At 42.1% G+C, this 26665-nt stretch overlaps 1 protein-coding gene across 1 annotated transcript in view; it reads right to left on the bottom strand.

Annotated features, from left to right (window-relative positions):
- SYT6 (synaptotagmin 6) overlaps positions 1-26665 on the bottom strand; it is a 591815-nt gene that overhangs the window by 454940 nt on the left and 110210 nt on the right. The window lies entirely within an intron of this gene.

The raw sequence follows: 26665 nt of genomic DNA, 5'->3' as shown, positions 1-26665 counted from the left end.
CGTGGCGGAGAGGGGAGGCCGCCATGTACTGACAGAGCGCTACCTGGTCCTGGTGGTCAGGGATGAGGGCTGTGCTTCCCAAGGATCATTTTCTACTGGGAAATACAGGGCACAGTATAATACACTAGAATCTATATAATATAGATATTAGCCCTACCCCCGAATAATAATACAATTAGGGGGTCATTTATTATATAGAAATACATCTATATTAGGCGTATTTCTGACACAGATTGTGGCGCAAAGGTCCTTAACACCGCAATCTGTATCTTTTCCCGCTCATGCCAGGTCTAAAAAAAGTGGTGTGGGCAGGGAAAGGTATACAGTTATGGCCATGCAGTTATTGGATACCACCGCCATATAGTGATAACACCGCCATACAATGATAAAACCACCATACAGTGACCGGATAAAAGGGTATAAGAGGGCACAGTACAGGGAATGACTATGGGCACTGGACAGGGTGTGGTAAGAGGGCACAATGCAGGGTATAAAGGGGCACAGTACGGGGTGGGGGGCACAGTCACATGACCCTGTGACGTTAGAAGGTCCTTATGGTGAATGCTGTTCAGATGCCACCATAATGAGTGGCAGAGGAATGAGACAGGGGCCCTGGATGGACAGGAGGGGTGGACACAGCAAGTAGGTGGAAGGGGCTCTGAGGGGAATTCATACAAGAAGTAGGGGCAGGAGGTCTGTCCAGGGCAATAGGAGATAGGAGGGTGAAACAGGGGCTCTGGATGGACAGAAGGGGTGGACACAGCAAGTAGGTTGAAGGGGCTCTGAGGGGGATTCATACAAGAAGTAGGGGCAGGAGGTCTGTGCAGGGCAGCAATAGGAGATAGGAGGGTGGGACAGGAGCTCTGGATACATGAGGGAGGAAAGGAGACATCAGGGGCCCCATGAGGATGAGATAGGACAGGATATGTGGGGGGGGGGGCAGGTATCATGGAGGCAAACTGCTTAATGAAACAGTAACACAGCTAAATAGAATGAAGCAGCAGTAAATCGAAGAGTCCCCCCCCCCTTCTGTCCCACAGACAAGAGACAGTCACAGTGCAGACTGCAGACTCACTCACAGACTGTCTACACACTTCTCTGCGCCAGCTCCAGCCCTCCGGTCTCTCTCCTCAGGCAGCATGTGTCCTGTGTAGAGGGGGCATGTTCTGAGTCTCTGCAGCTCAGAGGGCCCACCAGAGGGGTACTGCGTAAGTGAAATGACAGCAGTGAGAGCTCCCATCTGTATTGATGGAAGTGCTCATAGCAGCTCAGTGGGCCCCCCCAGGAGCATTGGGCCCCGGCACTTGCCCGGGGATGCCGGGTTATGACGCCGGCCCTGCCGCTAGCACATCTGCAATACCCAGTCCCCATAGCTCTGCATGCTTTTATTGTGTAAAAAAAACAATTTGATACATATGCAAATTAACCTGAGATGAATCCTGTCCCAGACACATCTCAGGGACAGGATTCATCTCAGGTTAATTTGCATATGTATCAAATAGTTTTTTTTACACAATAAAACCACACAAAGCTATGGGGACTGGGTATTGTGGATGTGCTAGCGGCTATCTAGCAACCCATGTCCTCAGCTCTATACACAAAATCCCGGTGACAGGTTCCCTTTAAGGCCTCTTTAATATGAAAGAAATGTATTCTCGCCAGAGTGTCTCGTGGTACCTCTCCCCCCCAAATGTTTTGGCTTGGAAACCCTATGAGCCCAGTCTATTAACATGTCCTGTGGGGCTAAATCCAGGATAAAATTCTGTAGGTAAGCTTGTAGTTCAGCTGCCGGGACATCCTCAGGAATGCCTCTGAACTTAATGTTGTTTCCGCGGGAGCGGTCCTTGAAGTCTGCCATCTTTGCTTCCAGCGCCTCCACCTCATCTGCCATATCATTATGGGCATCTATAACATTATTCTGGGAGGTAGCAAAGTTCTCCATCTTTCACTCAATGTGGATGACTCTATCTTCCAGTTCAACAATAGAGGCAGAGATAGGGTTAATGAGGCCTTCTATATCACTGTGCAGGGTTGTTCTTAAAGGTATGAGCATATTTTACAAAGATACCTCTGATATCGGTTTGTCTGACGTAGGGTTGTCTATGAAAGAACCAGTCTCAAAAAGATTGTGCAGAGTTTTGTAATGGAGGCACTGACCTGACTTGCTGTGTTCTGATCGAGCCTTGGTCTCTGCTTCATAGGGCTGCATGAGGGAGAGTCTCTAGTGTCGGGTGAGCCCACACTCTTATTGTCCATGGCACCTCGAGGTCGGAGTAGCTGCATCATCTGGAGCTGGTGGCAGCGATGGAACCGGAGATTCCAGCATCGGTGTGGGATTGAGGTCTGGGGCAGGAGAGTTGGGTGCCGGGATCTCCAATGGAGAGATGCTCCATCCGGAGGCGGGCGATGTCGCTTGGCTGCTGTTGTTGGTGCCATCTTTAAAACGCTCCTTCTCAAAGTTAGGCTGTAGGTTGTTGTTTAGCTTGGGGAGTTGCCTCTTTGTTTTGACCATGTTTCCTAGTTGCCTTCTAGCCCGTTCGGTTCGGAAGGAACCCAGAAGGTAAGAGGGAATGCTGCTATCTATTAGCGTGTTGCAGGAGCCAAACACTATGCGGCAATCTTCCTCGGCAGCCTAGCCACACACACCCAACTACAGCACTTTTGATTTTAGTGGAATTTAATGGGCCATAAATCAATATTTTTTTAAGTATTCAACAAACTGGATATGAAATAAATTTCACAAAAGTTGCTCATCTGTGCAGTGGTGGGGAGGTGGAGAGGGTAGGAGTAGTAGTGCAGATAGGAGTTGCAGTAGTCATGAAGGCTGCTCTCCCTATGTTCCCTAAGGGTGTGCAATGATATGATGATGCAGATGATATAGTGTAGTGTGGTACAATGATAAGATCAAGGGGTTAGTGCAACAGGTCCACTATACTTTCTGAAGCAATTCAATAGTTGGTTCACACAGGCACAGTACATGGTAAATGCAGCTTTTACAGTTGGCATATGCAATATGTTTTATAATTGACTTAATATTTCCCAGCTCAACTAGGGGGTGCAGCTTGCTTTTCTCAATCTCCAGTCTCTAAACAAGTGATCAGGCAGTTTTTATTGCATGATGGCAAACTTGAAGATCATTAGATCCCACCACATACAAGGAAGTCTGAAGCTAAGATGAATGTGCAGTATCCCAAAATATAGTACTTGCAAAATGGTTTATTGAAATTTAATATAACAGTCAGGGTTAGGAATCCTGACTTTACCCTTGTAGGAGGCTAGGAGATGGACCTAGATCTGCCCCTAGTTTATTCTAGTGTTTTATGAGAAATAGAGAGGAGCTATAGGTGCTCACTCCTTGTAAAGAATAGACCTAAGTCCCAGAGGATTGCTATCACTGAGATATTTGCAACAAGAAAGCCATCTCTACTTTATAGTACGCCAGAGAGGGAAAGAAGGAACTAAAAGATCCAGAATCTGCAAGGCTGAGCACTGGAGTCAGTCAGTAAGGTATTTGCTGTTTAAGGCTGATAGAGACTTTACTGCAGTGAGAGGACATTGCTAATGCACCCTTTCAGACTTTGACATGATCCTGGACAGCCATATCTTAATTCTGTATCCCTCAGTACAGACAAGTTTGTAAGAACCATATTGCCAGCATTAGGTTCTGCAGAGAGAGACTGTGGAAAGATTCATATAAGGAATAGCACAATCCCCATCATTATTCATATTCATAAATTGCTATTGGGGAAGATTTGGAATATGTAGTATATGTATATACTACAACTCTCAATCTGCATTTTAGTAAAGAGAGACTTCAAGGTATGCCTCCTCCTGGGCCGCAGTCCAGGCATTTACCTTCTGTGACAGAATGCTTTGCATTCTCACTTGTAGAACTGTTACATTCTCTGTAGAATCTAGTAACTTCTTCCCTGAAGGGAATGCACATGCGGTATATTGTCCCTAAACTGCTTTCATACTCACTCTCGGCATCTGCTGAGGAAATGGCAAGTCTGCCAGCCCTGCCTTTGTACAGTAACTAGGTACCCACTGCTCTCTCATATACAGTCTATAAGACAAACAGTGCATGAAGTACAATACTGATATACAGGGTGGCCCACGAAAAAGTAGCCGGCCTCCAGCGTTAGTATGACAAAATGAACGAGCAAGTAGAGTGTATTTTTTAATTACCCACAAGTCACAAAAGATTCTGAAAGTGGTCCCCGTTCACGTCTATGCATCTTTGGGTACATCAGATTATGTTCAATAAAATAAATAGTGTCTCTGTTAGAAATACTTGTTCCTTCAGGCGCTGCAAATCCAAAGAAAATGTGGGAAAAAGTCCGCTAAAATGGAGAAAATATATAAAAAAAAGGATTGTGCTGCAGGAGAGAAATCTTCTCTAGGTATTAAAGTTCTCTTTGTGCAATCTTCAACTAATAGGACCACATGCAAACTTCACAGTCCTTCCAGTGTTGGACTGTGAAGTTTGCATGTTGGTCCTATTAGTTGAAGATTGCACAAAGAGAACTTTAATACCCAGAGAAGATTTCTCTCCTGCAGCGCAATACTTTTTTTATATATTTTCTCCACATCGGATTATGTTGACTGATACTGCGTACGCTTTCTGTTTGAAATTTCCCCACAGATAAAATTCACATGTGGACAAGTCTGTGGAACGTGGTGGCCATAACTCCATGCTCATAGTGCGCTCTTCCGTAAACAGTTCATGAACCTGTGCCAGTGAGATCGTGAGGTGTGGCATGTTGACACATCTTGTTGATAAAAGCAAGATATTTTTTATTCTGCAGCATCACTGGTGAAGAGCTGCAAGCAGTATTAGCCAACATAATCCGGCATACCCAAAGATGCATAGATGTCAATAGAAGCCACTCTCTGCATCTTTTGTGACTTGTGAGTAATACAAAATAAATAAAAATCCATTTGCTCGTTCATCTTGTCATACTATTGCTGGAGGTGGGCCACTTTTTGGTGGGCCACCCTGTAGTAAGATTAATTAAACATAATAAAATCTTGGCAATACCTAGGTTGCAATATTTGGTATCAAAGCTAGATGGCTACAGAGGAGATGGAATTCCTTTGCTTTGGTTTTCCCATGCTTCCATATCCTAATTGAGTGCAGTGGAGACACAATGTTATGACTGTATAGGCATTGCTTCATTTTTATCTACTTTCTATTTTATGAACCAGAACATTTAGCCTTCCAAACAAAATCTTTCTCCTGCATTAGTTTTGCCCTCGGAATGCTTTCCCTCATGTCAGCCCTATTATTTGCACAGTAAATTGTTGTATTCATATACATGTTAATAGGGCATCTGGAAGTTCTTAGGAACTGATGATTTACCTCCTTATTGTCTGTGATGTCATCCATAAATAATAGGTTTTTAATTATTCACAAGTATGATGTCACATTTATAAATTATAAAGCAGAATTCAATGTTCAGACTGCTGTAGGCTGTTTTATTCCCTGTATGGGCAATTTCCAAGAGAAGGGGAACAAAAGCAAGAACCAAGCTAAAAATAACATATGAGAGAGCAGTAAGTGAAGTAATAGAAAGAAACACTGAACACATAGAGGTTGCAAGGTACTCTCACACTGCTCCTGGCACTTTCCACCATACTAAAGCTTGTTTTTGAATGGACTTTTCAAAATGCTGAGTTGTTCTATACAAGGGACTAAAATAAAAAATCTGCACAAAGTCAGCTCCAGCCAGTGAAAACAATTTAGCTTTGTTTGCAGTGTAAAAATCTATACAAGAAAAGGCATTTTGTCCATAACCAACCTATTTGTTCCTAGAGTCTTCAGGTGGGCTTGTCCACCAATACAAATTTTGAGACCAACAATTTTTTATAGATATAAAATAAGGCAAATATCAACCATTCTTAATGACACAATAACTAGAGATTCGATTTGGTCGGTTCGCCAAATTTTCCAAAAAGCTTTAATCCGAATTTATTTGTGGCGAATTGCGTTAATAAAAAACAGCTATTTCCTGTAGAGAGCCTGTAAAGTGGTGTAGAACACTGTGCCTTGCAGAAACACGCATAGGGAGTCTACTATGGTAGTGAAACAATACTGTCAGTATGAAATGCAGGTGACAGGCGTCACTCTTAGAATCACTGCACACTTCACTTACCGTATTTTTCGCTTTATAAGACACACCTGATGATAAGATGTACCTAGGTTTTTGAGGAGTAAAATAAATAAGAAAAAAATATTTTGAACCAAAATGTGTGCTTTTGGTGGGTTTTGAACTAATGGTGGTCTGTGGATGACACTATTATGAGGGATTTGTGGATGACTATGTTATGGAGGGGCGAAAAAAACAGGGATGAACAGCACTCCTTAGTAACAGTGCGGTGGTGTACCCCCAATTCAGTGTACATAACAAAGGATGAGAAAAAAAAAAAAAAAAAAAAAAAAATGGAGACAGCACGTCCAGTGATGGAATTTAATCCGGATGCAATGTTTCGGCTCAAAACAGCCTTTGTCAAGCATGCACATACACCAAATGGTGGGGTTATAAATACATACAAGGTAATCACATAGGTGGGAGTAACCCCTATGACCCAATTACTTTCATTGGGGTCAAGGGGCGTGTATAGTTTAGTACATGAACATATAGTGATTTGTAAAACGTGGGAGGTACCTGTGTTCTTCCTTAGTCTCTATTATGTAAGCCCATGTGGGACGCCTAGCCTGTATGCCGCGGTGGAATGCAGTTGCGTTCCACGGTATTACTTCCGGAAGCGAACTTCCGGTTCCGCTCCTCTATGCTTGCGTCTACATATACATCCAAAATATAGAGAGATGGAGTAAAGCGGGCCCCGCAAGTGGTTTTTTATTAAGTGCGGCGGGCCCTCCCTATATTTTGTGTGGCTGCGCTGGGTCTCGCGGGATCACAGCAGCCAGGAATGACGAGCCCGCCGGCCGCCTCAGCTCTCAAGTGAGGAGAGTGGAACAAACAAGAGTAGGTAGTCAAAGTTTGCCCTGGGGCCCATATAACACTAGTTACGCCCTGTGCATTGTTATGGGGAATCTGTGGATGACACTGTTATTGGGGATCTGTGGATGACACACTGTTATTGAGGCATCTGTGGATGATGCATTGTTATGGGGGATCTGTGGATGACACTGTTATGGGGGATCTGTGGATGATACTGTTATGGGGATCTGTGGGTGATACACTGCTACGGGGGGATCTGTGGATGACACTGTTATAGGGGGGATCTGTGGATGACACATATATAGCATCTTATGCTGGTCCCCTCTGTGTCATCTCATATCCCTGTGTAAATAGTAATAATATATAGTGGATGGCACTCCTCATATAGTTTCCGGTGCTCAGTGGTAATGATCAATGTAGATATAGGTAAGGACCACGGCACTCGTATTTAAAGTAATCAGAAAAAGTTCATTTTATTGTCCATCCCAAGATAGAATGATATAACACTGGCCCAGTGTTATATCATTCTATCTTGGGATGGACAATAAAATTAACTTTTTCTGATTACTTTAAATACGAGTGCCGTGGTCCTTACCTATATCTACCTGTGTAAATAGTGACACCCGATGTATCAGTGTCAGCGATATAGAAATTGCACCCTTTACTTTATAAGATGCACTGCCATTCAACCCCTACACACTTTTTTTGGGGAAAAGTGTGCCTTATAAAGTGAAAAATATGATATTTGGGCAGTTATGGGGCTAAAACTGACAAAATAACTAAAGTGTGAACTCAGCCTTATAGGTCAATGTTAGCACCAGGTATATAGAACCGTGCAGAGGCTCAGATCCTACTATAGCGTGAAAAAGTGCACTCATTTTACACCATCGTCAGCTGATTCCAGAACGGCTAATAGGACGTATGTTTATATCCTTTCAATACACCCTGTAAATGGCGGTAGCATAATGTAACTTCCCTGCAGAACGGCAATTAAGACGTATTCTTTTTCCAATTAATATACCCCAAAAAAAGAAATATAGCAATCACAATTCACTGCAGAACAGCTAATAGGAAGTAGGTATATTTCCTTTTAATACACGACGTAAATGGCTGTAGTACAATGTAACTTCACCTCTGAACGACAATTAGGACATATATTATTTCCTTTTTTTTTTTCTATTAATACACCCCCCTCCCCCAAAAAAAGAAAACAATCAAAATTCACTGCAGAACGGCTACTAGGATGGAGGTATATTTCCTATTAAAACACCCCGTAAATAACTGTAGTACAATGTAACTTCACCACAGAACGGCAATTAAGGCGTATTTTTTTAACTATTAATTAACCCCCCACAAAAAAGTATAACAATCTAAATTCACCGCAGAACGGCTAATAGGACGTACGTATCTTTCCTGTTAATACACCCTGTAAATGGCTGTAGTACAATGTAACTTCACCGCAAAACGACAATTATGACATATTTTTTTCCTATTAATACACCCCCTCAAAAAGAGTAAAACAATGTAAAATCAATGCAGAACAGCTAACAGGACAGACATATCTTTTCTATTAATACACCCGTACATGGCTGTATCACACAGAACTTGCCCCCAAGTAACAAACAAGGTTTGCTGGAATTACTGAGCTATCATGTAGTGCAAACCTAAAAGCAGCAGTATAACAGCAATTTGGATTCCCAATTAGTGTAGCAAGGTGTAATAGAATCGTTCCTATTACCCAGGCTGTACACTCTCCTATTGCACCCTCTTCTACTTTTATAGTGTAGATGATGCCTCCCTATTCTTTCCCTACACCTTGACTAATCTTTCCCTGGACTTGTAAATCGTTTTTTCAGCACAATAAAGTCTTTCCTAGCACTGTCCCTAGCGCCTGCTGACGTCTCTCCCTGCACTAAGTAATCTAGAAAATGGCTGAATCCAAAATAGCTAAAGCTATTTATTGGGCTGTGACATCACAGAGGCTGGCTTGCTGCTGATTGGCTGCATGCATGGCATTGTGGGTGATCCCTCGTTCCCAGAGTTCTTCTCTCCATGCCCTAACACGTGCAGCAGCCATTTTAGGGAAAAATGTGATTCGTTACCACGAAGCACAAGGAAATTTGGCTCATCCAGGTGAGCCTTTTTCACCAGCAGATTAAATTATCTGTCAAAAAGGTCCCACCGATGAGTGCTGCTCTCCCTCTTATTTTCTTTCTGTGGCTCTGAGAGGGGTAGCCGTACTCACAGTTCATTGCTGCAGTCTTCCCTCTGGCATTTCCTGGGGCTGTGAAGTGAGTGGAGGGCACACGTTTTCTTCTTTTGGGACACTTTCTGACTTTTTGGGGCTCCTGTCTGATGGTATTTGGGCTGCCCTTGATGCAATGCAGGAGGATGCCTTGGATGCAGGGCCAGTGGGTGGATGATGGAGCCACTAATCCAGGCCTAGTTTACTGACAATTAAGAACAGTCTCTTTACTGAGGATGATGAGAGTTGCAGTACAAACAGCAGCATCAGGCACAGTTCCAAAGTATATCACAGTATAATCTTCTCCCAATAACTGTGTATGGACAGCAACAATGACCTCTTTGTAAACACTTTCAAATTGACCACGGGTGTGCAAAACGATCATAATCAGTACTGCAGTTCCCATAGCAGGGTGCAGATCCTCAAATTGATGGGCAATCCATTATATAAGTGTGGTGTGTGCTCTCAGCACATACCCTCTCTACAAACAGCAAAGTCTTTTGCCATAAATGAGCATACCTTTGCTAATAAACACAGAGTGTGATTCTAGATAGTCTACAGATATCTGTTCTCCTTCCCTCAGGGGTTCCCCCAACACAGTTGCTATTCTCTGGCAGCTTCCACTCTCCAAAGGATTGATATTATTTCCTGGAGAAAAGATTCACTTTCTTCACACAGGCTTTAGCCAGACACAAAGGCTTCTACTGCTCTCACCTGCAGAGCCAGACTAGGCTGACTAAACTAGCTACAATTAAATAGATAGGGGCATGCCCAGCACATCACACTGGCAACTATGCCAGAAGGCGGCCATATTAACTATTTGTTTGCCCAGATTCAGCCATGTGGGAAACACAGTGCATAGAGCAATGCATTAACCCTTTTAGCAATTGTTAACCTTTTGCAGTCAACCTCTGGGGCAGTGTATATTCTCTTCTCCTCACTACTAAACATGCAGAAAGTTCTTAGGAGGTTGGGAGTGGTAGTGACCCTGTTGAGATGTTGTATCCAGAGGTACTCCTTCAGGCCGTTGATCGCTGGAAATCGGGGCAGTGGAAATGTAGACTAAAGATTCACGCCAGAAGTGAACATGTAAAAGTCTTACATTCACAGTGGTGGTGTTGACCACAACGGAATCCAAGCAGTTGCATGGGGCCCCTTGACAGGTGAGTCAGATAGTGCCAAACCTTTTAACGGGACACAGGAGTTTACAGCTCCTGTCCCCACTATTCACTCTCGTAGGCCTGAAGCCTATGTGTCGGTACAACAGAGTAGGTAGTCACAGTCAATGTGACCTCCTTCGCCAGGTCTTAATTTAGTCCGCCTGCTCCTGGTGTAGGCTGCAGTGACAACATCATCGCACAGGTAGACGTGAAGATGTCACTGCACCGCCTGCATTGGGACAAAGGCCCCACATCGCAGATGGCAACATTGAGCAGTGGAGTGAGGTGAATACTTTATTTTTTTCCCCTTTTGACACTTAAATACAGAGGGGAGGGCAGTATAAATAAGGGCAGCACTGCTGGGGGCATTATAGACATACTAGGGGCAGAACAGTGGGAGGGCATTGTAAATAAAATAAAGAGGCACAACTGGTGGGCAGTATAGAAATTCAGAATGGGGGACATTATAAAGAGGGCACTTTTGGAGTTATAGGTAATAAAAAAATAAATGGCTGTTCAATTTTTTTATTAATGGAAAGAGCCCCTTTTTACTTTTTTTATTTTTGTCCCGCTAGGGGATTTCAACGTTTGAGGGCCTGATCCCTTTTACAATGCATTACAATACATACTGTACGTGTTGGAACTGTCATGGACCTTTGTAGCTGGCAGGCCCTGAGGCATCGCGTGATGGAAAGAGGGAGCTCCCTTCTGTAAACCCCTAAGATGAGGTGGTCAGCATTTCTCAGATGTCGGCGGTTACAGCAGATCCAGGCTGTCAGTAACAGTGCAGCTCGTGTCGGGAAGGGGTTAAATACAGAAATAATGAAGAATTAAAATGTATGTACTTTAGGCACCTGATCCTCACATATAACTTTATTCATCTTGTTATATTGTGTATCTAGACAGACAAGGAAATCCCTGCTGGCTTCTGCAAATATATGCAAACTAGAAGATTAACATTCACATGTGGATGGATGGACATATTACTAGCAATGGGCTTCACTATTGTGCTGTTCCATAAAAACAATATGCAGTTTTCTAGAGCGCTTCACCTCCATTACATTAAATTAGTTCAGAGCAGATCTGACCTGATAAGAACAAAGATAATGTATTAGCAGAACCCTGATGATGCATGAGAATCAATGTGAAGATGAGCATCATCCATCTGAGCATTAAACAAAAGGTTACATTTAACTCCCTTGTCTTTTTATATCAACAGTGATCTTACATTTTTAAGGGCCATGTGTGCTTAAGCTGATAACAGAGCCATGCATTATTAATATGTTTTGCTACAGAGCTGTTTATCTACACTGACAACCTAGTACTGGAAGGGTCATCAAGAGAAGAAGACTTCACTCTGAGGCAAAATAAAAATGAAAATCATCTCAAAAACATAAAAATAAGTTCAACGATGGCTTAGCCATGCACAGATGCTGACTCTAGATATACTGTAACAAAATTAGTGTTCCAGTCTGGACAATTTTCCCAAAGTTTCTGTTTGTTCTGTTTCTTTTTTTTACTTTATCAGGAGACAAGTCTAAAGGTGTCCATACACTTCCTGTCAGCAAACAGATATTTTCTAATTTCTCCCATACACAAACACCCTCCGTTCAGGTAACCATACATGTGTTTTTAGTGGGCAGAGGTAAGTAACCACTGCCAGACACATCTAAAAACAATTGAGTGTACCCTTTTAGGCGTTATTTGCCCTATACTACCCAAAAAGGAAATTATCCCTACAATGTAAGCAGATGCAAAACATGTCCCCTTGTAATGATGACAAACAAGATCTAGATTCCAAACACATGGCAGGACTATAAGATCCTTGGGACAATCAGATATTCTACATGTTGTGTACCTGATTTTTTGTATTGAATACTGTTCCTGTTGGGGGTCTCTATGTTGGAGAAACAAAAAAAAAAAAAAGCAAGGATAAGATAGCCATGCAATTAAAAAGGAAAAATTGCATTTTCCTGTGGCTAAGCATTTTTGTAACCCAGGACACGAAGTAGAATATATAAAAGTTGTCATATTAATAGGCAATTTCAAATCTCAGCCAGCCAAAAGAATTTGGTAATAAAATTTTTGACATGACACTGTCACAAATTAAAAACAGGACTCAATTTATCCCAAGGATTTATGGCATGTTACAAGATCTAAAGCAAAACTTTCACACCGCTTATCTGTAAGCTAATTAAGGATTCATTCTCCAATTGTCCAAGCTCTTTATGGTCTTCAATTGTTTTTCAAATGTCCATTTATTACACTATCTCTGTATATATATATATATATATATATATATATATATATATATATATACACATATAAAAAAAAAGAAAAAAGTGGCAGCACCGTCTAATAAAGAGACAAGTAGGTGCAGCTGACCCTATTGGGAATGAGCAAACCCAGTATATAAAAATTGGAAAAACGGGCAGCACTCCAAAAAGTAAAATGAAAAAAGAGAATTTATTCACCCATGCAGGCAATGCAACGTTTTGGCTCAATGGCTTGAGGAAGACTCCAGCATTGAGCCAAAACGTCGCATTGCCTGCATGGGTGAATTAATTCTCTTTTTTAATTTTACTTTTTGGAGTGCTGCCCGTTTTTCCAATTTTGATATATATATATATATATATATATATATATATATATATATACACACATCATATTTTTCACTAGGATTTAGTGAAAGAAAATAAGAAACTAAAATATTTTTCATCAGACCTCAGATCAGACTCCCATTCTTCATCAGATGCCAAATCAGACTCCTAATCCTCATCCGGATACTGTACGCAGTTTGTCCAAACCAACGTGGCACCTGTAGAAGGGCAGGGAGCGGTGAGTATAGCCAGCAGTACTGTATTCACCGCTTCCCAGGCCTACTGTGTACTAGTGAACGTTTCCATAATGGAAGTGATCACTAGTATTCACTCCTTAAGAGCCACTGCCATTTTCCCCCACTTTTGGGGGAAATAGGTGCATCCTATGGAATGAAACATACAATATACAGTACAGACCAAAAGTTTGGACACACCTTCTCATTCAAAGAGTTTTCTTTATTTTCATGACTATGAAAATTGTAGATTCACACTGAAGGCATCAAAACTATGAATTAACACATGTGGAATTATATAAATAACAAAAAAGTGTGAAACAACTGAAAATATGTCATATTCTAGGTTCTTGAAAGTAGCCACCTTTTGCTTTGATTACTGCTTTGCACACTCTTGGCATTCTCTTGATGAGCTTCAAGAGGTAGTCACCTGAAATGGTCTTCCAACAGTCTTGAAGGAGTTCCCAGATATGCTTAGCACTTGTTGGCCCTTTTGCCTTCACTCTGCGGTCCAGCTCACCCCAAACCATCTTGATTGGGTTCAGGTCCGGTGACTGTGGAGGCCAGGTCATCTGGCGCAGCACCCCATCATTCTCCTTCATGGTCAATTAGCCCTTACACAGCCTGGAGGTGTGTTTGGGGTCATTGTCCTGTTGAAAAATAAATGATGGTCCAACTAAACGCAAACCGGATAGAATAGCATGCCGCTGCAAGATGCTGTGGTAGCCATGCTGGTTCAGTATGCCTTCAATTTTGAATAAATCCCTAACAGTGTCACCAGCAAAGCACCCCCACACCATCACACCTCCTCCTCCATGCTTCACGGTGGGAACCAGACATGTAGAGTCCATCCGTTCACCTTTTCTGCGTCGCACAAAGACACGGTGGTTGGAACCAAAGATCTCAAATTTGGACTCATCAGACCAAAGCACAGATTTCCACTGGTCTAATGTCCATTCCTTGTGTTCTTTAGCCCAAACAAGTCTCTTCTGCTTGTTGCCTGTCCTTAGCAGTGGTTTCCTAGCAGATATTCTACCATGAAGGCCTGATTCACACAGTTTCCTCTTAACAGTTGTTCTAGAGATGTGTCTGCTGCTAGAACTCTGTGTGGCATTGACCTGGTCTCTAATCTGAGCTGCTGTTAACCTGCGATTTCTGAGGCTGGTGACTCGGATGAACTTATCCTCCGCAGCAGAGGTGACTCTTGGTCTTCCTTTCCTGGGGCGGTCCGCATGTGAGCCAGTTTCTTTGTAGCGCTTGTTGGTTTTTGTGACTGCACTTGGGGACACTTTTCCCAATTTTTCGGACTGACTGACCTTCATTTCTTAAAGTAATGATGGCCACTCGTTTTTCTTTACTTAGCTGCTTTTTTCTTGCCATAATACAAATTCTAACAGTCTATTCAGTAGGACTATCAGCTGTGTATCCACCTGACTTCTCCACAACGCAACCGATGGTCCCAACCCCATTTATAAGGCAAGAAATCCCACTTATTAAACCTGACAGGGCACACCTGTGAAGTGAAAACCATTTCAGGTGACTACCTCTTGAAGCTCATCAAGAGAATGCCAAGAGTGTGCAAAGCAGTAATCAAAGCAAAAGGTGGCTACTTTGAAGAACCTAGAATATGACATATTTTCAGTTGTTTCACACTTTTTTGTTATGTATATAATTCCTCATGTGTTAATTCATAGTTTTGATGCCTTCAGTGTGAATCTACAATTTTCATAGTCATGAAAATAAAGAAAACTCTTTGAATGAGAGTGTCCAAACTTTTGGTCTGTACTGTATATATACATATATATATATATATATATATATATATATTTGTTCAGGCACATATTATGCCTGATGAAGAGATCTTATTTGCCTGGAAAGCTTGCTATGTAAAATCATTTCTTCTATTTTTGTTATCCATTAATAGTGATGAGCTGCAGGGGCAATATTCGAATTTGTGATATTTCGCAAATATTTGGGCGAATATTCATCATAAATTTGCAAATTTGCCATTATTTTCTTGATTGCAAAAATCGGCACTGTAATATGCGCATATTGCACGCACAATATAAGCGTGGGTCACTGTTGCTACATTTTTCAAGCTACTAGAAGTTTCCTGAGACTGGAGAAAATGGTTGGCACAGCAGAACATTACAATAGCTTTATATGCAGACAGAATGTTCCAATATATTTGCAATTGCGCATATTTTGGCGCAATACGCGCAACTTCACATTTTATCAGGTCTGACTACATATTACTGATTGGTGCACTAAGTATTGTTGTGAGCTTGTGAGAACACAGCACTATGTCTGTAGCATGTATGTATGGACAGCAGAACCTATCAGCTACTCTACGGATATAACCTACACTGACTATCTCCCACTAACTATCTGTTTTACATATATACAGTACAGACCAAAAGTTTGGACACACCTTCTCATTCATAGAGTTTTCTTTATTTTCATGACTATGAAAATTGTAGATTCACACTGAAGGCGTTAAAACTATGAATTAACACATGTGGAATTATATACGTAACAAAAAAGTGTGAAGCAACTGAAAATATGTCATATTCTAGGTTCTTCAAAGTAGCCACCTTTTGCTTTGATTACTGCTTTGCACTCTCTTGAAGCTCATCAAGAGAATGCCAAGAGTGTGCAAAGCAGTAATCAAAGCAAAAGGTGGCTACTTTGAAGAACCTAGAATATGACATATTTTCAGTTGTTTCACACTTTTTTGTTATGTATATAATTCCACATGTGTTAATTCATAGTTTTGATGCCTTCAGTGTGAATCTACAATTTTCATAGTCATGAAAATAAAGAAAACTCTTTGAATGAGAAGGTGTGTCCAAACTTTTGGTCTGTACTGTATATATAAATAAGCTATCTAACTATCTAATGTAATGACACTGTAAAGCACAGAGCACAGCAAAACTGCAAAACAAAAATGCAAAAAACTGCAGAAAATGGCTGCTGGGGAGGTTCTTATATAGTAAGGGGTAGGCAACTTTCCCATTGGTTGCTAGGGATGTAGCTAAGCTCAGACAAACACATTGCAGACTTCTGATTGGCCCACAAGCAAGAAGCAGGGAGGTATCATGGGTTCAGATGAAAACAAAATTTAGAATATTTGTGAATACGAATATATAGCACTATATTCAAAATCTTCACGAATTCTCGAAGTGGCGATATTTGCGATTAAAATTTGCGATTCGAATATTCGCGCCCAACACTATCCATTAAAAGGCATCATACCTACAAGACTCTTCTTTTACTTTTCTTAATGAGAGTAATAAACCAGTTTTCTACTGGTGAACACAGTACCAGGCTTTTTTTTTATATTGATCTTGAAAGTATCGCTAGTCCTTAAGAGTGCTGAAATACCAAAATAAAAAGAAAAGCCTTCCATAAAGTACTTGAATGCATGAATGCAGAGCACTCTCTATTAAATTCAAGTTGGATAATACCATAAGGTCCATAACATATCAAGCAATAAGTAGAACTTATAAATTCTTTTACATGAAATTCATGTTCATATAGGCTTATGGCACCATATACTGCATTAGTGTCATACATATTTTTCCTGCTACTGGAGTCAACCTGCAAAATCAGAAGTTGTCCTGTAAGCTTGACAGCAGTGTCGGACTGGCGTACCTAGGGCCCACCAGTAAAATTTATTTTGGGGGCCCACCACCATACAGATACATTCAAATATAATAAATAAGGTGCTGTACATGTATGTATGTAGTGCAGTAAGGGCTCATTCAGACGGCCGTATGCTGTCCACAAAAATGCGGATCTGTTTTTTTGCAGATTAGATGCTGTCCCATTCACTTCTATGGGGCCCTTTTCTTCCATTGCACGGCTCAGCAAAAAATGAAACGTCCTATACTTGTCAGTGAAAATCAGGACATGGCCCCATTGAAGTCTATGTATCAGCAAAAAAAAAAAAACGGAATGCAATCCGTTTTTTTGCGGTCATGCTGAACTGTCCGCAAAAATATGGATCCACATTTTTGCGGGCAGCATACGGCCGTCCGAATGAGCCCTAAGTCTAATGTGTTATGTGTCAATTGTGCAGGGGGTGGGAGACTAGGGGCCCACTTTGCTCAGGGGCCCACCGGGGGATTCCCCTGTACCCCTGTGGGCCAGTCCGAGCCTGCTTGACAGTGCCTTATGGAATTTGTGAACGTGGCAACTACGTACTGTATAGGATACATTCAGAGAGAATGGAGATCCTGTGGCATACATATAGCTTTAGGATTTAGGTAAAAAGAAAAGGGGAGAGATGATCACAACTTTCTTTATTGCAGTCTATGGTACAATACTTACAAAAATAGCCTATGCCATAAAGGCCTGTATCTCTGGAACATCGCTGTACAACCATGAAAGCTAACAGTGTTTGAATGGAACTTTCCCTTTCACTAAAAGTACAATTGGCTACAGTTACAAAAGTGGCAAAACTATTGAGAAAATGCCTAAAGCTGCATGAACACATAGAGTAAGGGTCCATTCACACATCAGCAAAATGGGGCTGGAATGTGCTGTCCGCATCCGCATTTGCGGATCTGCACTTTCGCATTCATGCTTCCGTTTGTGCAAAAAAATAGGACATGTCCTATTCTTGTCCGCAATTGCGGACAAGATTAGGCATTTTCTATTATAGTGCCGGCGATGTGCGGTCCGCAAATTACGGAATGCACATTGCCAGTGTTCATGTTTTGCAGATCCGCAATTTGCAGATCCGCAGAACACTTACGGATGTGTGAATGGACCCTTAGCTGAAATATTACTGTCAGAGCTGGCCTAATGAACATCACAGCAGAGACTCGATGTTTGCCACACACTAGTAGTTTTTGGATTGATTTATCAATCTAGAAAACAAAAAACAAAGACTGTGCAGCACCGCAGTAATGATTCTATGTATAGCGTGCCAGCGGCTGTGAGGATGATCCACCCCCCAAAAATATCCAAATAAAGAAAAAATTCCACGGCACATTCAAGGCGTAAAATCCAGGTAGAAACTTTATTCACCAGACAGAGACGTTTCGGTCCACTTGCTGGGATCTTTCTCAAGCAGTGACAAAGTGCAGTAGTGCATTGCACTAATTTATACAGGTTAACATCATTAACAATCCAATCGTATAATTAACCATCTCAAATACATCTTAACTCTAATAACAAAACCTTTTTCGCAAAAATTCATAAAATTCATATGAAAGTGCTAGTGCATAATCAAGTGACAATATGTATATAACATAAGTTGATATTTCATATCCATACATAATATAATCCCACAAAATTCACAAGTGGTATCCTAATTAGTATTAAAAACATATGTCCAAAACCTCAAATCATACCTTTGTGCAGGTGTCATTAATAAAAAACATTAGGGGAGAGAATCACACGGTCAGCAAGAATCCGGTCCACATGGAATTGGCGTTTAGTATTCCTCAATGTGCATGTCTCCACCAAAACAAATTGTCCTTCACTCTTCCGGTTACTCCGGTCACGTGATCACAAGTCCGGTCCCGTGATCGCAAATCCGATCACGAGACCGCATCGATGAGACAATGAGGTCTGCACTGCAAGCCACCCATGGTAACCACGGCTCTGTCGATAGGACCAGCACACGGAACACCGTAGCTGACCCTTCTAGGAAAATATTGTATGTTTTCCTTTTTTTTTTTATCAAAACATAAAGTATGAGCCATGTGTAGACGGAGAATGGAGATACAAAAATAGCTATTCAATTATGTTAAAGCACATGTATTCTAAAGCAGGGGAGTATATCAAGGAGCCAATCCACTATTTATTTCTCCTAACACTATATCTGTCACATGGATGTCGCCATGTGACAATATGTCCGGGACCTGCTGGTGATAACGTGCATCTATTTCTGAATGCACGGTATATCGTCGACAGGAAGTAATCCCAGACTATATAATTCCTCCTATTATTGAAGACTCCAAATATGCATCATATGGTCTTACCACATGACTGCAACTTGGAAACCCGCCGTCGTTGTTGGGTGTCTATTCCTAGGCATCCCATCCAACTCCATAAGTTCACACCCTCATTTTATCCGGAGAAAAGCCCCTCATGTTCTAATTGAGAAATTATTCTCATAGGTCTACATATATTTTTGTAAGGTCGAATCCATGATAGGCCCCCACCTGCAATCAAAAAGAAAGACTACAATAGTCTATAAATCTCCCTAGTCTATAGGTATCTGTATCCACATTCCACATGAGACACGGCACATAAACATTTTTGAAAAATCTGCTAAAAAATTATAAAATCTTTGTTGTTGAAAAACTCCCATGGAAACCACCATTCCAAGCCGATACTCCATGTCTTGTATCCTATGTTTCCCATTTCTGCAAGAGATGGGACAATATCAATTATTTATGTATTCCAACAAAAGCACCAATTTACACACAGGAGGAATAGCAGAAAGACTCCAAGATTAGGTTAATCCACATGAGGTCTCAGCGTATTTAACATAGAGATCCACTGGATTTCTATTTTTTTTTAACAGGAAATTCCTGTTACCACCTTTTTTCTTTATCTATCTATCTATCTATCTATCTATCTATCTATCTGTTATGGACAATGATTGTAGAACCACAGTGCCAACCAGTTTGACTTTGGGCTAGTCTGAAAGGAATTATCCTAGCAGTGACATGGCATTCACCCTTTAGCCACTATAGGGATCTGGTCTTCTCTGCAGGGGAGCCAACAGGCCGCTACCTCTTGGAATTGTCCCAGTGCGGTTGTCACAAGCAAACAAGTAGTCAATAACAGAAGAAAAGAAAGTTCAGCAGCTCTCACCTGCCTCACCTTCACCTGTGAGCATGGAGGACCCATTTTAGGCCCGGGTAACGTACTGCACGGATGATGATAGCTTCATGATTGAAGCTGAAAATATCGCCCACAGATTACACAAGAGAGCTTATGCCAGAAGTCAGGTTGAGGATGTAATACGGCAGGTGTCTGAGATTGAAAGAGGGTCTCTGGTCCATCCAGAGAGTGTGTCTAGGGATAGTGAACCCAGTGCTGTGGTTGCCAACAGAAACAAAACTAAAAACAAAAACTTGAAAAGTAATGGAAACAACAAAAGAAATCTGTTTGTTACACAGTACAGCACGGAGTTCACACAGATCTGCCACATTGTAAAAAAGGCATTTTCCTATCCTGGCATATGATAGAGAATGGACGGACATAGTTGCAGATGGGGTTAAATGTGCAGCCAGAAGAGCACCCACTATAGCTAACTATGTCAGTCCTAGCCTGTATCAGGGCAAGAAAAAAATCGCAGCCTGTCTGGCTCACGACCCAAGGCAGCTATAGATGCGGACATTATAGGTGCAAATGTTGCACCCACATCTCGATATCTAATACTTTTGTTTCAGCCCCAACTGGCAGGATTTTACAAATGAAAACATATCTTAATTGCAACACAACCTTTGCAGTTTATTTAATCACATGCAGAAAATGCAAACTGCAATATGTAGGTTGCACCACTAATGTCATAAAATACTGAATACGCAGGCACATTTCCGATGTGCCCCACCATGGCAGTCGCAGTATATCTGCAGCTAGTCTGCATTTTGCTGTCTGCCATGGTGGTGATACATCGGATCTAGTGGTACAGGGTTCAGAAAGGTTTTTTTTCGCATTGAACACGCGGCAACCTGATGGTCTGAACAGACGTCTAGACCTAATCTTGCAATAATAAACCCATCATGTTATTGTTCCTGCACTTCACAGCCATCCCTCAAAAAAGCCCAAAAACTTAAAAAACTCTCTCCTTTAATTTTGTTTCCTCTAGCCAGTACATATATTGTGCATTTTTTGTATAGGCTTTTTTGCTCATTATGTGTTTTTTTCTCTTTTTGTCTCTTTTTCTCATGAGAAGTCTTGTTCATAGGTGTGGCATGTTTTAGAGGGTGTCTGCAGTCATGTGACCACAATCCGTGAAAACAGGTGCAGTCCCTCTATAAACACTGCCACTTTTAATGTTGTATTGTGTCATGAGTAAGGGCGCAAATTGTCTTCAGTAGCCCGAAACGCGTAGACAACGACTTTATAACTGTAACTGGATGTGATTTTACCGCTAGCAAAATAAATTTTTCCTTTACCAAAGTGGAGCTGGATTTTCTTGAACCATATTGCAAAGTAGTCAATAACAGGCCAAGGTCAGGGTGGGCAGAGTTAATGCAAATCTGTGGAACAATCCAAAGGTCAGGGAAGGTGGCACAGGTCAGGTCAGACAGAAGAAGGTCAGGATCCCTGGCAGAAGTTGGTACACGGGCAGACAAATGGATTATAGCTATATACAAGCTACAACATGAAGATCTGTAGAGACCAACTGCACAGGCCAGTAAATGAGGTCAGCAGAAGAGCAATATAGGAGGGCTGATGAGCTCATTAGTCAAGCAGCTAAGCATGCAATCTGAAAGTGCATTAATCCCTGCAGTGCCGCAGGGAAAGTCTTTTTCATACACACATGAAGATGCCTTGCTGCCGGGCTGCCTTCTGCAGTGAGAGACATAGGAGTCTGGTGGTCAGGAAGAGGCTAAGCTTACTGGTCCACGTATCGGTGGTTATGTGGATCTTGCCACAGATGGCATTGTCCAGTGCACACCTAATTGTCAGCCACTTGGTTGTGCAGGGCAGGTATGGCTCGCCTGGAAAAGTAGTGGCGGCTGGGAACCACATACTGTGGGACAGCCACCGCTATAAGGTTTTTAAAAGTCTCCATCACCACCAGACGGAATGACAGCATTTCAAAGGCCAGGAATTTTAAAATGCTGGCATTCAAGGCCAGGGATCGCAGGTGGGTAGGGGGGGTACTTCCTATTTCTCTCCACTGTTTGGGAGCTGGAAAGCTGAACGCTTACATGGGACAGTGTGGAGATGCTTGGTGATGGTGACGGAGGTGGTAGCGTTACTGCCACATCCTCTGTTTGCTGGGTGGCAGGTGCCACTGTCACTCAAGAGGGGGAGGAAGAGGCCGAGACTACAGTAGAAGCGGGAGCAGGAGGAGCCTGAGATTTTTTCTGGTTTTTAAGGTGTTTACTCCACTGCAGCTCGTGCTTTGCATTTAGATGCCTGGTCATGCAGGTGGTGCTCAGGTTTAGAACATTTATGCCTCGCTTCAGGCTCTGATTGCACAGCATGTAGTCCACTTGTATTTTGTCATCAGCACATTGTCTGAAGAACTGCCATGCCAGGGAACTTCTTGGAGCTGGCTTTGGTGTGCTCAAGCACTGGGTGCGGTGGGCAGTAGCAAGCGTCCTGGCTAGGGCACTGCTCCCTCTTTTGCTGTGTGGCTGGTGCTGTGTGACCACCACCTCTTCCTCTGAACTGCACACGGCACTCGCATGACCTTGATTCCATGTGGGGTCTAGGAACTCCTCATCCTCCACATCATCTTCCACCCACTCTTCACCCCTGCCCTCCTTGCCAGTCTGCACACTGCAGAAATCCGCCACAGTTGGCACCTGTGTTTCGTCATTATCAGAGATGTGCTACGGTGGTCCTCCCATGTCCACATCCTGAAACATAAGTGGTTGGGCATCAGTGCACTCAATCGCTGCAGGTGCCAATTCTGCGCTTTCAGCAGGGGGCCGGGTGGGAGACAATGTGAAGGAACTGGAGGCACTGTCAGGCACCCAATCTACTATCGCCTCTACTTGTTCTGGTCTCACCATTCGTACACCGGTATACGGGTATACAAAATAACGCTGAACGCTCTGTCACCTACTTTCACCTGAGGATGTGTTTCATTTGGGCATATAGCTTGTATAGATCGACCATGTCCACGTCCTCTTCCTGCAACAGGAGCTCCACCAACACCAGCAGCACTACGACCAGGGCCATGTCCCTTATTTGATGCCCTCCTCATTCTTTAAGGTCACCCACTGAACTAACAGATTAACTATATTATTTTCCCTGTCACGTATGCAGTGCAGGTGTACTTTACGCAATAAATGGGCATATGTCACCCACTGAACTAACAGATGGATTAACTATATCAATTTCCCTGTCACATATGCAGTGCAGGTGTACTTCACGCAATAAATAGGTATATGACACGCACCTAACTAACAGACGGATTTAACCATATTAATTCCCCTATTACGTATGCATTGCAGGTGTACCTTTACCAATAAATGGATATATGGCATGCACTTAACTAACAGACGGATTAACTATTATATTTGTGTGTCAGGAGTACAAAGTACAATGTTGCATTGTACCCACAAAAAAATCACTGTAGGTCACCCACAGAAATAACAGCCAGAATTATGATTAACTTTCTGTGTCAGGTGTGCAAAGATGGTGTATTGCACCCACAAAAAAATCGCCATAGGTCACACACAGAATTAACAGCCCTGCAGCCTTTCAACAAGCTTTATTAAATGCCGAACACTGAATTCGAACCTTTCAGGCAAAGTTTGAGTTCGGATCCGAGTACCAATTCGGGTTCGCTCAACACTAGTCACCATAACACTATCTATGTATCTATCTATCTACTGTGTCTACAGAAATCCAAGGAATAGGCAGCAGTCCAATCAGCTATGATCGCCCTATACCCTAAGGCAACATATGGACAGGTGTTGTTATCATTCCCTTTAACAAATCCCATTACAATAAAAATAATCCACAACTGTATACTAAGATCATCTTGTCATTGAAGTAATGACAATGTGATTCTGGATTGTTCCGCACTGTGTGAGAACATAACATTGTGTTGAACCTTCTATTCTTTTAGGTAATTTTTTGATTACTTAAACAGTGAGGATGTATGCCTCAAGTGTTAGCAGATTGGTAATGAAATAAAATGATAACTGATCGTTAATGACAATGTAGTTTGCCTAAATGTGCATGATTATTAACAAAGAACAACCAATAGACACTGATTTCAATAGCAAAGTACCTGCACTTGAGACTATTGGCTCCATTATTTTATGGCCAGTTACATAGCACGCTACCGTAACTGGATCAGAATATGTGATTGATAGTGTTGATCGAGCAACAAAGTGCTTGGGTGCTCTGTCCGAACACATCGGGATGCTCGGGTGCTCTACCGAGCAGCTGAGTATATTGGAAGTCGATGGAAGAACCCAAGCATTAAACCAGGCACCCCCTGCTTTGAAGAGGAGAGGGTGCCTGGTTTACAGAAAAAGGTTAGAAATTGATAGAAACACCACCAAAATGGTTTGGAAACAGCATGGGGAGGACATCTGTATGGATCTTGGACTCCTATTACCTATGAGATACAATAGACTACTAGTGATGAGCGGCAGGTGCCATATTCGATTCATGATATTTCACAAATATTTTGCTAAATATTCCTGATATATTCGCTAATTAGAGACTTTATATTTGTACAATGCTATTCTGATGCGAAAAATCGTCATTGAAATATTTGTGTGCGCATGCACATTTTTCGCGTAAGATAAACGATATTAAATAATGAAGAATATTTTAATTCAGTAGTGACTAAGATATTTTAGCCTTCTCACATTGGCTCACAAGCAAAAAGCAGGCCAGTAATGGAGCATTATTTGTGGGTCAATGTGAGAGGGCTAAAATATCTTAGTCAGTACTGAATTAGAATATTCTTTATTATTTAATATTATTTAAGGCCGCAAATTAAGTATTTGTTCATGGGGTGATGACGTGATGACGTAGACGTAGTACGTCACGCTCTCCTCTCTCCCCGTGGCTTGGCTACCTCGCTATCCTGCTGCTCTCGGCGTCTCCGCGGCCGTTTCTGCCTCCATGGACCTGGGGTGTATGCTGTTCCCCTAGCCCTTGACTCCGTTTGTTGCCCGGCGCTGTTTGTGTCTCCGGCTCTTCTGGTCCGCCTGCCTTTCCCGCTCGCCTCTGGGACTCAGCTCGTGGGGATTATCTGGAGCGCAGTCGGCTGGCTGGCTCTTCTTGCACCTGGGATCCTGGATTCCTCGACTGCGGGTGCGCTTTCAGACTCTCCGGTTCTTGCCGGTGATAGCGCTCTTCTCCTCCGCTCTGTGTGCCAGGCCTTGATTCCGGTGGCAGGGGTCGATTGTGGTGGCTATAGGAGTGAGGTCGGCTGCTCCGCCTGTCCTGGACATTAGCGTTTTATTTGGCGGCCACTACTCCCTTTTGCTCTGCCCCCCCTTCAGAGATTCCTGGGATCGAGGGGTCTTCTTTTGGACATCCAGGTGGGATCTTCGTGGACACTCGGTGGTCAAGGAACGGAAAAAGCTGGTGAGATTGTTCCTGTTTGTTCCTGCATCCATGTTCCTGCTTGTCTCCTCTGGCTCTCTTATGACCTTTTTCCTCCTATACTAACTACTAAAGAACCCAATTAAAAAGAATGAAAGTGCACTAGAGTACACGTAATCTACTTTTTATATGGTTTATTTCTAACAGAGAATAAGGAGGTGAATACAAATATAAAACATAAAACACATAGAAATATAAAAGGAAGAAAAGAAAAGGAGAACAAACAAGAAGAGAGAGGAAAAAGAAAGGAAAAAAAAAAAAAAGAGAAAAAAAAAAAAAGGGAAAAATATTAATAATAAATAACTAAAAAGGAAGAAGAAGTGACACATATACAAAAGGAAAGAAAGAGGCGGAACAAGGAAAAAAAAAAAATATATATATATAGAGTGCAGGAACAAGGTATGGCTCCCAAAGCAAGCCAGTAGGCGCTCGGCTGACCTCTCAAGTCAGAAACCTGGGTCCAAAACTGCTGAAACAACAAAAATAGACCAGTTTCTGAGGTCTCCGAGGGTTAATACGAGGGGCGCACAAAAGGAACCTGTCACAAAAAAAAATGACGATCCGGAGATGACTGAGTTAGAACCACAAAAAGCCTCTAGATACCCCGAAGAGGAAGATGGTATAATGGGGGAAGTTATCCCTAATGACAACTCCTCTCCGTTAGAAGAAATATTGCTAGCGGTTAAACAAAATGTGGATTTAATACAGGCTGTCACAACCCAACTTGGGTTTATCCAAGCTGATGTGGGACTAATAAAAGACGATTTGTCAAAAATGCGAGACAGAGTTAATAACCTTGAGAGTTCCGTTGCCCGGATACAAAATGAATCCAAAAAAATAAATACCGAAGTCTCCACATTTAAATTAGAGTATAACCTTTTGAAGAAAAAGGTAGCGGACCTCGAGGATAGGTCACGAAGATATAACGTGAGAATAATAGGGATTCCAGAGGGTGCGGAAGAGAAGAACCCAACCCAATATATACAGAAGTTAATCTTTGAGAATTTTGGGAAAGATTCGTTTTCCTCTTTTTTTATGATTGAAAGAGCTCATCGGGTCCCAGGGGGTAAACCAATTCCAGGGAGACAACCTCGGACATTTCTTGTTAAGTTATTGACTACAGGGGATAAAGACATCCTTTTGAGAAGGGCGAGGGAATGCTCACCGGTTGTATATAACG

This window comes from Bufo gargarizans, chromosome 3, assembly GCF_014858855.1.
Source record: "Bufo gargarizans isolate SCDJY-AF-19 chromosome 3, ASM1485885v1, whole genome shotgun sequence".
In the NCBI taxonomy this organism is placed as follows: Eukaryota; Metazoa; Chordata; class Amphibia; order Anura; family Bufonidae; genus Bufo; species Bufo gargarizans.
Note: the sequence above shows the minus strand (reverse complement) of the source record. Positions and strands in the feature narration are given on the sequence as shown.